The following is a 14,532-nucleotide window of genomic DNA, read 5'->3' as shown; positions in this document are numbered from 1 at the left end:
AGAAAATACAATTTTTTTACAAATATACGGGATCAAAATAATTTTATACTATAGAATTGTACTCAAATATATATTAATAGTATATGTATAAAAATTTGTACTATAGAATATGTGATATATATTCATATGATATATATTTTTATACATATACTTTTATATTATAGAATTGTACTCAAATATATATTGATCGCAATATTTATGCATGCTTTGTTATCTTGATCTAATAGGTTGTGTCCAATATCACTTCCTAAAAAAAATTATATCTGACTAAATAACATTTATGCATGTTTTATTTCCTGAATCTAATTGGTTGGTTGTGTCCTGTATATTGCAATGTCATTTATAATATTACATATAATAAAAATTAATACAGAAGTATATGTATAAAAATATATATCACATGAATACCACCATGTAAAAAGTATATGTAAAAGAAGTATAATTTGTTTTTTCTGAAATGCTTCAATGTAACCATAAATAATGATTATACTTCTGGACCAAAAGTATGTCACGTATTAAAAGTCTATAATTCATTTTCAATGACCCTATCTAATGCGTTTACTTCCTAGAAACCCCTACCAAAATAATGTGAAGACAGAAACTTAACTTAACAAAGAATATGACATACAAAGTGTTTTTTTATGAATATATTAATAGTGGTTACAAGATATATTTCACTCCAATATCTCTATGTAGCAAAGTTTCCCCCATAGGGAACGCTGAAAATGATTGCCAATCAAGAGGACCCTGTAATATAATGAAAACTACATAACTTAGATAGCATATATAGAAATGTGTCTAAAATAGCATGCAAACTACATGATAGATTAAAGTAGTTATAAAGTAGTTATAAAGTAGTAAAAAGAGAGAGAGAAGATTTTAGAGTACTTTTTTTCTTCAACAAGTGAGTTTCTGAAAAATTCCAAATTTGAAAGAGTTTTTTTTTTATAAGAAAAAAGATATTACCCTTAAATTACTAATTCTTTTATCATAATTATAAGCTTCCCCTAATTAGAAAAAAAAGAGATGTTTTAAATCTCATCACTAAATATTAGATATACTATCAAAATTTAAATTCCACAAAAAATAATAATTTTATTTTACTTATGTCTGACTTTTATTATTAGATTTGTTCACAACCTTATTATTTTTATCCATATAGAAATCAAGAATAAAACTCTAAAATAGTCCTTATGAGTCGATAATCCATATCAGAATTCAAATAAAGAATAAAAGCGAAAACATGCATGAGTTTGCCATTGTGAATCACTAAAGGTTTGCGGGTATTTGATCTTTCAATTTGTAGAATTTTCTTATGACTCCTTGAATCTCTTTTGATGGGGACGAAGAAAGAATTTTTCTGATGAGCCGTTTTCACATTGTCTACAAATGGGGTCCACATCCCCCGTAAATAACCTTAGGGTTATTTTTTAATTTTCAATATTCTAATTTGGTCTCTCATCAAATTAGATATTGATTTATGGTATCTACACAATAATCTCATATTTCATTACATTTATGCTTTTAACCACATGCTTAATATTAATTAGACCACTACAGTTTTTACTAATTAAATAATGGCCCTAACACATGTAATATTACAATTTTGATCCAAAAATTCTAACAATCTCTCATTGGCCACATATATAATCATACACATGTGTTAGACTTTATGAGCTCAAAATTCGCCATCATATTCCTTAAGCATATCCAAATTATCTTGTCCGTTAGTTATGTCAATATACATAATCAAGGTAATTTTCGTTATATCAATTATAACTAAACCCATCAATCATCACCAATAGTGACACAACTAAATGACATAAATCTATCATGAAATATGCAGTATAAAAATCACATGAAGTTGGTATGTATATGTCGATTTTCAACCGGTCTTACTGTACTTTATTGAGATCATTCAATAACTTTATCATACAAAATATAAACTATTAAATATTAAACTTTATTAATTGAAAAAATCAAAAATCATAGTACACATACATAATATCAAACACAAAATATAAAATTCATAATCGACTAACTCTCATTAAACCAAAGACTCATCTAACGGTAAAACATTCATGCGAGCAGTGTGCTCATGAAAGACCTTAGGTGGAAGACCTTTTGTAAGAGGATCTTCTATCATAGAGTTTGTCCCCAAGTGTTCTATGAAAATATGTCCACTTTGTACCATTTTCTTAATAACTAGGAACTTGATGTCAATATTTTTGACTTGGTCGAGCTTCGATTATTGTTGGAATGCGGGATGGATGATTTGTTGTCACAATATAACTTAAGTAGTCTTTCAATTCCTTTAACAATTCACAACCCAGTGGAAAGATTCCTCATCCAAATCCCATGGTTGGATGTCTCATAACATGTTATAAACTTTGTTGACATGGTGGATGAAGCCATAAGATTTTGCTTAGCATTGCGCCAAGAAACTGCACCACCAGCCAACATGTAGATGTAGCTTGAAGTGGATCTTTTCCTATCTTGGCATCCAGCAAAATTTGAGTTAGAGTATATAGTGATCTCTAAGTGGTATGGCCTCCTATATTTGATGGTGAGAAATTTGTTTATTAGAAAGATAGAATCGAAAGTTTCTTTCTTGGTTACAATGTTAATCTCTGGGATCTTATAGTCGATGGCTACGTTCACCCAATTAATGCTTAAGGAAATAATATAGTAAGAAGTGTTATGACTGATCAACAGAAGAAGGATTTTAAAAATCATCACAAGGCTAGAACTATGCTGCTAAATGATATTTCTTATACTGAGTATGAGAAGATAATAAATAGAGATTCTGCAAAATCCATTTCCGACTCTCTGAGGATGAATCATGAGGGGGTGCTCAAGTAAAGGATACAAAGACCTTATCCTTAATCCAGAAGTACGAGGCATTCAGAATGGAAGATGATGAAACAGTTGAGACTATGTTCTCAAGATTTCAGATGATTGTTGCATGACTAAAAGTTTTGGACAAAGGATACTCTACAACTTACCATGTCAAGAAGATAATTAGAAGTCTCCCTAAAACATGGATACATATGGTAACTGCTTTGAAGCTAGCAAAGGGTCTTAATAGTATTAGTCTTGAAGAACCTGTTAGTTATTTGAGAAGCCAAGAGATTAAACTCGAGGAAGATGAACCTCAGAAGCGAGGTAAATCTGTTACTTTAAAGTCTAAGCCTAAGAAGACAAGAGCTTATCAAGTTGAGGAAGAATCGGGAGGTTCTGATGAAGACTCAGAAGATGATGATGAGTTGTCTCTAATTTCAAAGAGTGTCAACATACTCTGGAAGCGCATGCATAATGGTCAAGGAAAGTTCAGAGGAGCTAGAATGACTGTTAGTCGTTCTGATTCTTCGTTTGGGCAGAAGAAGCAAGGTTCTGGTAAGAAGGTTATCTGCTTTTAGTGCAAGGAGTCAGGCCACTACAAGAATGAATGTCCTAAGCTGAAAAAGGACAAAAGTCCTAAGAAGAATGTTTCTAAAGGCGAGAAGGGGCTAATGGCTACATGGGACGACTTAGAATCAGAAGAAGAAGATTCTGACGAGGAATAAGCTAATGTTGAATTGATGGCAACAACGACTGATCTAAAAGGTTCTAAAGAACCAAAAGACAAGGTGTTGTCAGAATCAGAATCAAACTTTAATTTTGAAGATGTATTTCCTAATCTATCTCCTTCTGATTTAGAATCATCTCTCTTTGAAATACTGGAAAAGTACCAGAGTCTTCAGAGTAGGTACAATGACCTTAAACAAGTCCAAGTAATTGCTTATGAAACTCGTAATGAGCTTGAGAAAGATATTTATTCCCTAAATGGAAAATCATTTTCTTTAGAAAGTAACAACTCTGCTTTGAAAAGTAAAATTTCAAAACTAGAGGAAGAAATAGTCTCAGAAGTTGCTGGTACTGATTGCATCATCAGATATGACAAAGCATTCACGTACTTCTTGGATAAAAGCAAATAGATAAAAGCAAAATGGCTTCTTTGATCTATGAAGTAAGCAGAAATGGCAAGAAATGTTTAGGTTGTACATAAAATTTAAAACCTGACGAAAGTCAAAAGGTTAAACCGAAACTTCTATATGAGCATTTCGTGTCTGCTGACACTAAGGTTGATTTTTCTGCACAGACACAGAAACCTACAAAAGGTAAGAACTTAGTTCTGAAACCTAAATATCATGCACAAATTCCCCGTGATTATACTTCTCGAGTGCTCGCACACTCAAGATGATAACAGAGTCGCCACCTAAGTTTATTCATTCCAGAAGGAAAGAGAAAATATCGATAAAACACATACAAGAAAAAGAAAATGGTCGTTGCAACCAAATTCGGGTTTGAGATTCGGTTATGCGAGGGGAGGGTATTAGCATCCCTCACATCTGTTGTACTCAACAAGAACCATTTAACTAGCTTTGAAAATATGCGTGTTAGATTTAGTTTTGTTTCTTCCAAATATTAAAAGTTTGAAAATAGAAAATGACTAAAAATATATTTTTTATTAGGTTTCCTGACGAGATGTTAAATCTCGCTTCTATGTATCCCTGGGTGTGATGGGGAACTCAAGGCTACGTAGTTCTGGGTAGAAAATATTTAATAGATGAAACATGCATGGGAAAAAACACATAGGCGCCACACATACTGGGACATCCTTTATAAATTTCACATAGGCGGCAGTTTATGTGGCGCATCTCTTTATGCATGCATGCAGACTGCACACTGTCATACAGACGCTGAAACTACATGCGCCACATTGAATGGTGCATCCCTTTATGCATACATACTGACTTTCATGCTTCCACCCTACCATATAGCCACCTTGTCATGTAGACTGCTATGTAGACGATGTCATGTTGCGACAATGCATGCGACACTTTGAACGACACATATGTGTAAAATACAATGTATGTGTCAGTAGCTATGGCGCCAAGGAGAAAAATTGCATGTAGAATTTTCAACTTATGCATTAAACACATAACTTTACTTATCTTCGCTATAAATACCACCTTCAATCACTTCATTTTCATCATCATCAAGCACGCAAATTTTACTCATTTTCATCATCAATAATGGCGCTCTTGACAATGAGTGATACACATAGAGGAACAATCAACAACATTGCGAGTTTTGTAAGTTTTTATTTCGTAAGAATATATGTTTTTCTTTTCCTTAATAGTTTTTTAAATAAATTTATGTATGTTTTTTTGTTAGGATCCAAAGATATTTCATTATTGCATACATGAATATGTCTGACACGACATGTTGATAGAACCGTATTTACAACTTGTCGATTTTAGTAATCTCCTCAAGATCTTTTCCTACTCAGTTGATTATAAATTTATCCTCGTATTACTAGAAAGAGGGAGACCCGAAACACACATATTTCATCTTCCTACCGGTGAATGTACCTTTGCACTAGAGGTCGTGTACATGTTGTTGGGTTTACATATCGAAGGTAAGGTTGTTAATGGAAAAGTTAACCAAGACAATGCAATATGCGAGGAACGTTTGGGTGTCGAATTGTTTGAATAAGCGGTGATGGGCCATGGTATTTAACTTAGGCACCTTAAAGATAATTATAAAATTTGGTATGAACAAAAATAATTAAAATTAGATGTTATATTATAATACTATTTGGTCATTTTTTATTTCCTGAAACTATCGGTAATACTGTAAATATTATTTATTTACCTTTGTTAAGAGACATAAATAAAATAGAAACATATATTTGAGGTTCATCCATTTGTCCCATATATATATATATATATATATATATATATATATATATATATTATATATATATATATATATATATAATAATATATATATATATATATTATATTATTGTGTTTTTTTAAAACGCACATAAAGGTACTTGTTCATTTTATTCTTGCGCTCGTTTGCTCTAAGCATGCGGTTGGTCGAGAATGTCGTCCCTAGCCTCTGTAAAAAATAATGACTTCACATTCCCCTACGCGACAAAGTAAGTTTATAACATTATTCTCATTTACTTACTTTATACTATAAATAACTTTAAATTATTTATTTTCACTCTTTTTGGTTTAGGTGGTCTACTTGAGGGATGAACTACAACAAATGTCATAAACACTGTATAACGGTCTATCAAAATATTTTTGATCACCTTAGACCAAACAATGTATTACAACTAACTATTCACCCTCTCGAAAGTTTAGTTTTAATATTCACAATTTTCTAATCTAATAATATATTTTTCTCTACAGTTTATTTGGAGGTCATATTTGAGTATGAAACATGAAATTAACTCTGAAGATGCTATAGTTTGGACTGCAAAAACAACAATGATTAGGTTCACTACTGTGGAGATGCTCCATAGTGACTGTGTTAAAATGCAGTTCGACATGCATCAACAAGTCCCAGATTCTCCGACTTGTTTGGGACAATGACATCAACTTAGAGTCGATGCCTAATGGAATTTTACCGATTGGAGAGACTTTGCTATGGATGTGTCTTCAGTGGAAGCGTCATCATTAGAGGGTCATAAACAAAGCTATCTTACAATACGAATCTAAACCAACTCAAAATTATATGAATTGATATATATCAGTTACAACAACACAATTTATGTCTAACCCGAGGTATTTGACCAACCCACACCTACGAGCTTTGTCATCGAACGCCCAACATGATTACCAACACACCTACACAGAACAACTAACCCAACAAAATTTGTCAACACACCTACACCCAACAACCAACCCTACATGATAACCAGCTCACCTACACCCAACAACCAACCCAACAATATTACTAAATCACATACACATCAACCAATCAAACATGATTATCAAACCACATACACCCAAACCCGCGACCAATTCGTGCCACACGCCCAAACATAAAATCAAGAACATGATCCATACCACCAACAAACATATGTATCCACCACATCTTACCATAACATCGATGAGGCGTATGATACCATCACATCCTACCATAGCACACAACCAACATATATAAAAATATCACATCACCAAAGCGCTCAAACATCACACTACCAAAGCCCCCAACCAACACATGTCTACCAAACACCACAACAACTATTACTTAGTTTTAAAAAATAATCAATGTCCTAATTTATCCGACCATCCCGCCTACCTATATCCCAACCAACACGACCAAACTACGATAACATGGACACCAAACTCAATTACGGTAACACGTCCCTATATGGCAAGAGATGCATGGATAACACTAATATCTCAGGGATCTCGCACCAAACACCTCAGGTGAATCCCAGGAGACAGCAAACACCTTAGGGAAATCGTGGGAGACCTCAACGGCAAAGGGCAGCGCCGAGGTGTAAAATCGGTGGCCGTTATGACCAAACGGGTCATTAAAATATGTGTAAAAAAAAATTCGCATGTCATTTTATTTTAATTAAATAATATTAGTATTTAATTTTTTTATTTCACAATTTTTTTATTATTTAGTTGTTAGTTTAGTTTTAAAAAAACCAATACACATATGCGCCAAATCTACTGCGCCTCCCCTTTATGCAATAACACATGCGCTAGGCGCATTGACGTATAGGCGGTGCAGTCACCAATGTGTGTAGCGCCTATGTTTCATTTTTAGTGTATGGGTTATTATGAATGACACCTCTTATTTGTTGCGATTTTTTATTTAAAACATGAGTATTTTGATTAATTGTAGGTAAAGATGATTATTATAGTATTTTAATTGAAAAACATGATTATTTAAAAAGAAGAATCTAATAAATGGAAGAAAATTGTGAATTTCATGTGTGAAACAATTAAATATTAATTTGGTGAGAAGCAAGTTGAAAATTTAATATAAATGTTTTTAATCTTGTTTGATTGATGAGAGGCAATGTTTAGTCAACCATCTCCGATAAAATTAAATTAAATCATCAATTTTTTGTATGTAGTGTGTATTTAGGAATGACAATATATAGGGTTTGAGTAGAGTACTATAATATCCTTTTTCATATTTGCTTATTTAAAAAAAATCTCGTACTCAAGCTCATATCCGTTTGGGCATCAAAATTAACACTCATATCTGTGTCTTATAGGTATGTAAGTATCCATACCCGTATTCGTTATCTGTATTTCTATTAAAAATAAATAGATCAATTATAAAATATTAAATTATTTTAAAATTTTAAAGATATTAAAAAAATTTCAAAAATAATTATTATTGAAACAAACAAATATTTATATTAAATACGAACTTATTTAACATTGATATACTTTTTAAAATTGATACATACATTTTATATAATAATATAAATTAAAATATATAAATATAAATTAAAATATATAAATATATACTATGCGTATATGAGGCGGGATAGGTACGGTGTCCATAGATACCCGTTAATTTTTGTGGATAATTACTCAAACTTATATTTCTATCTATTTTTGCAAATTTTTAACATATATCTATTATGGATAATTTTACGGATATATATGATCAAATTATCATCCTAAATATATTGTTATTTTAATAATAGTTATTAATGATGTGATACTTGCTTTTTCTTTTAATTAAATAATCTTATAGATCACAACTTTATAAATTTATTCTAAAAAATGTACAAACATACGATATAACATAAAAATAACTAAACATCACAGTCAGAAATTTAGTATATTGATATGCAAAGAAAGAATAAAATATAAATAAAGCTGTGTGAAGTGAGAAAACTCAATATAATATTTTTTTAATTAATTTACATAAATATTAATATAATTTTTAAAATTTATAATTATAAATATTAAACTGGAATGTGATTAAAGTTCGGAATGAGTCGAGTTGAGTCGAACTCACGTTGATTTATTTTGACTCGATAAGAATTGTTCAACTCAAAATTCAATTTGAATTCGACACAAACTTTTTTTAAAAATTCAAATTCGATTTGTTTTAAATTTACGAAAAACTCAGATCAACTCATTAGGTACATCTCGTTTGCTTTACATTTTTATAAGTCTTTTTTTTTTATAAATTTAACATTTTAAATTAGTAGTTTTTAAAAAAAATATTAAAATAAAAATTAAAATTAGAAGATTAGAAGAAAATAGAGGACTAAGATTTGGAGTAAGCATGTAAAACCTACTTTTGAAATCAATATATATAATCGAGTTAACTCATAAACCTAATAAATTGAATTATACATAATTCAATTTTATCTTATTTAGTTAACAAACTTAATTTTTTTCCTCATATTCAACTTATTTGAGTCATAAATCAAATTCAACGATTTAATTACTGAATCAAATTTCAAATTATATTCGAATTATTTCGATTCATTATCATCCTTATATATAATAATCTTAATTGATAGGCATTTTTTCTAGACATGCCTAAAACTAAAATAAGATTTCATTCATATATTGATTTAAATATATATTTGATTATTTATTTAAATAATTCAACAAAAAATAAACTCTTAATTTTTTTTATAATCAAAATATATAAATTTGAACAATTACACAGAGATATAAATAAAGTCCTAAGTATGAGAATACATGTGAATAAATGCCAAATTCAAACATACAAATAACCTTAAACCATGTATGAGAATTAAAGGTTGAATTTATTTTCTAGAAAGGAAAACATGAAGAAAGAAGATTAAAGAGTTGAGAAAAATTAAAATTGATTGCATTGCAGAGAGGCAGGTCCCATACTGTCATGGAAATTCGAGTCCTACTCCCCATGCATGCTTTTGTATTTACGTGACTAAGGAGTTAAAAGATCACTACAAGGACACAACACACAGACACACAGATCAAATTGTTATGTCACATTACTTGTCACTGCTTCTGTACTTTATCCTTTCTTCACTCATTTTCAATCAAACATGACTTCTCCCTGCCCCAAACCAAACCATAACACACACACACACACTTTTTTGTTTTTACTACTACCAACATTTTTTTATATTTTTTATTATTTTTTAATATTAATAACTTCACTTGCCTATATAATATACCATCATCATAACACTTTCTCTATAACTTTCAGTTTCTTCATACTTGTCAACATGCTTTTGGTTGGAACTGCTCAACAAGAGTCTCTCTCTAATGCCACCAACCATCTTCATCTTTTGTCTCAGTTTTGTGTAATAAGATTCATTGCTTTTCACTCTTGCAAATGGAGGTAGTGTTCTCATGGCGATATCCTCACTGAGCTTTATTATCGTTTTTATTTTATTTCTTAGTTTTTTATTTTTTTTTCTTGACCTTGCAAGGCCTTTTTCTTTTTAATTTCTTGATAGTTTCTTTTACTTTCGTTTGTTTACGTAGAATTCATATTAGGCCTCTGAAGCACGGACATGCAGTGTTTGACACGTCTCACAGGATCAACATGACAAATACAGTATCATTCTAAACATGCATTGAATTGGTATTTTTTAATTTCTAGAGTTTTTTTTTGGGTTTTAATCAGTGGCATTATTTTGCCAATAAAATACAAAGAGGTAGATGACAAAAGCAATGGTGTAAAATTTGTAAACCAATATAGGTTGAAGAGAAAAGGCTATGACTGTGCAAGTGCATTAACTCCTTATAAAAAACAAACACTGCAAAATCCATTTCTCTCTATGGCTCTATTCCTTCACATTTGATTCAAAGGTTGTCAATACCAAAAGAGAATCATGGTAGTATGTTTTTTTCCTTTGTTTTTGGTGTGTGAACATGTGCTGTCACCTTTACTTTTTAATTATTTCCTCTTATTATTTCACAGATTCATACCATTTGTAGAAAACATGAAAAGACTCTTTTGGTCAATTCAAATTGAAAAGACTATATATTGTAAATAGAACATTTTGATTTTTGAGAATATCAACTCTGAATGTAATTTCTGGTAATATGAGACTAACTTTCTTAACATTGCAATTGTTGCATACCAAAAGTTTAAGCATACAAAAAAGCCAAATCAATTTTCATGTAAAAGCATCTATATCAGCAGCATTGAGTGTGTTAGAAAAGGGTGTTATACCTTCTACAGCGACCATACATTTTCTTTCCAAACAAACTGCACACGGATCTAAGCATATCGGTGCGAAGTCGCTTGTCCTCCATCCGCATTCTCTGTTAGCAATATACCAATTGAAGTAAGAAAGAAAGAAAGAGTAATGTTAGTAACCTTTGAAATACATAAAGGCTTTCGAGTGCAGGTATAACGATACTGATTGTGGTCGTCACAGTGTGAATTAATTGTAACTTGTTCTGTAACATAAAAACGGTGAATAGTGTACGGTTATCGGTATTGACACCTGCTGATACCGTGTTGTCGCGGCCGTTTTCATGGTCAAGATAAGTACTTGAATTGAGAAACATGATAATCACAAATGAAGATATAATTGGTTCTGAAAAACACACTACCTAGCAATTTTCACGATGCTCATAAATGGAAGAGATATGTATGGCGAAGGAAGAACTTGTAATTTTCGGCTGGAGGCGTTTTTAAGGTCTCCTCAAGCCAGCTTCTATGCCATGAATGAGCGACCGTTAAGGGAGTCCATCTTCAAAACAAAAATCAAGAGTGTAAACAAAAGAATTTGAAATCCGTCTAAGAAACATAGCACGCGAGACAATAAAAATCTATATTTGATTCGTTTAAGTACGACAAAACACCGTACACAATACTACACTATAAACTTGCTCATAGTTCCAATATAACGATGATTACGTCTAATTTTTATCGCAAAGGTTTAGAATCCTACAGATCAAACTTAACAAATATTTATCGATACATACCCATTTGCATTCTCGGCAGTGAGACTGGCACCCTTGGCAATCAATAGCTGCGAACGGAACAAAAATTTCACAAGAAAAAATCAATAGAACTTCAATGTTAAGAGCAACAATAAAATTTTCTCCGAAAAGAATATCGAAACATACTTGACAACATTGTGCATTTCCACCACATGCAGCATAATGAAGTGGAGTGCTCCCAGAACCTGCAAGAAGCGCGCATGGATATGGAATATAAATGTCGACTTTTCAAAGAAAACATTTGACATCACTTTATCACATGAACTATGAGATAATAAATAATTACCGATTAAATCGATAGTAGTTCCATCCTCTACGGTAACCTCGGACACGGAAGCTCCCAATTCCAAGAGCAACTGCACACTTTCAACATGTCCGTTCAATGCTGCCATATGCAGAGCAGTGATGCCTCCATCCGAAGTTTTGTTAATTATCTCGCAAATACCACTTCGTATGCAACCGATCAAACACAAAATCAACTTACGGAAACAGTTTATAATAGACGATTACAATTTTACAATAGGACTTCTGAGTGTGACTGAGTACCTTTGATCAAATTCTGCGATTGATTTGTAATCGCCCGTCTGCAATACATGCCAAAAGTTAGGAATGCTTGGTATATAGTCTGCGAGAAGGATCCGAATGCACCGAGTATGGCCATTCAAAGCAGCCAAATGGAGGGCAGTACCTCCATTTAGGTAATCTGTTTTATGAATCTGCAATCCAATTTAACAACCAATCTTTTACAATCTCGTTTCACCGATAATTTATCACGTTAAAAAATAGTACAAAATCGGTTCGCAGTAACTATCATACATTCGCTTTGAAAAGGATCAGAGTCTGAACCACCTCCCAGTGACCATGTTGGCAAGCTTGCATCAATGCAGTCTGTTAACGGTATGATAAATAAATCGTAAAGTGAGCAAACAAAAAGTTTAAGACAGTAAAAAAAGTATGCGTTAAATCAATGTTTTCTTCCTCAGATCGTGCATATATCGGTTTGTTCAAATTCTGCTATGCTACAGCATCATGATACCGTTATAGCCGAAATTAGTACTAATTGTGTAACGTGAAACAATACCGGTTTGTCTAAATTCCATTACGCTACAATGCAATAGCCACAATTTGACAACAAAATAATATCGGATTACCTGACCGCGATAATTCCTGAGATTTATATCAACGCCGGATTCAAGCAAGAGATGCACTATCTACATCAACGAAAAAGAAAAACAAAAACATGTTGAGACGAACGGTGAAAAACATGAAACAAAGTAAACAAGGTGCATTGGATGTTGAATTATACCTCATGGTGGCCATGAGCAGCAGAGTAATGCAAAGGAGAATTCCGAACTCCGAACGTCGAATACCTCGCAAGACGAGGATTATATTCCAACAAGGCCTTAGCCTCTTGAACATCACCATCCCTTGCTGCAGAAACTAGTCTTTCCCCAGATGCAGAACACCCAAAGGAATTTCCAACTAAACTTAGAAACTTCATGTCCCTCAGAAATCAATTAATGAACACAACAATTACAACTATAATCAAGAAGGAAAAAATCCCCAATTTCACTTTTTGCAACAAAAGTCCTTGACATGGAATCTTCAAATTTCAAACCTTAATCAGTCCGAAATTCTTATATATAGAATCATTCAATCATTCAATCATTGAATTCACCAAATTAACAACAACCCAATTAAGGTTTCTCAAAGCCTACAAGGAATTAGTTGTAACTGTCAAAGACCACCCTCACATGATTCTTGAGTCTTTCTCCCAAAACCTTCAACCTATGCAACCGTAGAAAAAACCAAACATTAGTACATTTTTCAAAACAATTAAATTGAGGACAAAATCTTTGTAGTACCGTAAAGAAGAATCTGTAATTATTCCCAATTCAAATTCCAATTCCAAGAGCCTGACATGAAACATCAAATAAAAAGTGAAACTATAATCTTCTCGTTATAATTTCGTAATTCCTAATGAAACATTTTGAATGGTACGATGATCAGAAGAAAAAAAAAGGAGAAAAAAAACATAACAACATGGTATAAAAAGGTTAGTGATGATTATTGTGGTTTGTAGGAGAAGATTGTTGAAATTCAAACAACCTCCTCCATTGACCCAAAGGAATGAAAAAAAGTTGAATTACAACGAGGATGACGGGAATGAAATATATCTAAATTGGGAAAATTGCTAAAAAAGTCGAAAAAAGGTGACAGATTGTATTGGAAAAAGAGGGAGAGAGAGAGAGGGGTTATAGAAGAAGATGAAAAGGCATTATTGTTGTTGGGGTTGTGAGCATGATTGGATATAGTAGTAGTAATTAAAAGGAGTCAACTTGGTAGTTGTGTTGTTTTTTTCTTTGTCCCCACTGTAAGCGGAAGAGAAACCGAACACAAACCTCGAGGTTTGATTCACCTAGAAGTAGTGCTTACCTAAGACATAAGTTAGGGGTCAAAAGCCTAATCAATAGTGCTAGTGCTACTACTATCTTCATTTTCATTACACTGATTATTAGTATCACTCAAGTCTATGTTTTGATTGTTGATTCTTGTTAGCAAGTGCCGGCATTAGTTAAAAGAATTGGATTGTTTCGTTGAAAATAAAGTTATCATATGAATGACAAACTCTATCTCTTACTATTGGATTTCTTAGCTTATACCATATTATTGTAATTGCGAAATACAATTGCGAAATACAATGAGGATGAAGGTCATATTTGCAAGAGAGTGTTTATGTTCT

The 14,532-nt window shown here is 32.1% G+C and overlaps 1 long non-coding RNA gene and 1 pseudogene across 1 annotated transcript; one reads left to right on the top strand and one right to left on the bottom strand.

The window, feature by feature from the left end:
* Window positions 1–458: 458 nt before the first annotated feature.
* LOC127073735 (E3 ubiquitin-protein ligase XBAT32-like) lies at window positions 459–13,335 on the bottom strand (annotated as a pseudogene).
* LOC127073736 (uncharacterized) lies at window positions 9,858–10,851 on the top strand. Its single transcript, XR_007785844.1, has 2 exons — window positions 9,858–10,170; window positions 10,317–10,851. It is a non-coding gene; the product is annotated as an uncharacterized LOC127073736 (long non-coding RNA).
* Window positions 13,336–14,532: the final 1,197 nt, after the last annotated feature.

The sequence above is a fragment of the Lathyrus oleraceus genome, chromosome 4, assembly GCF_024323335.1.
Source record: "Lathyrus oleraceus cultivar Zhongwan6 chromosome 4, CAAS_Psat_ZW6_1.0, whole genome shotgun sequence".
Taxonomy (NCBI): domain Eukaryota; kingdom Viridiplantae; phylum Streptophyta; class Magnoliopsida; order Fabales; family Fabaceae; genus Lathyrus; species Lathyrus oleraceus.
Note: the sequence above shows the minus strand (reverse complement) of the source record. Positions and strands in the feature narration are given on the sequence as shown.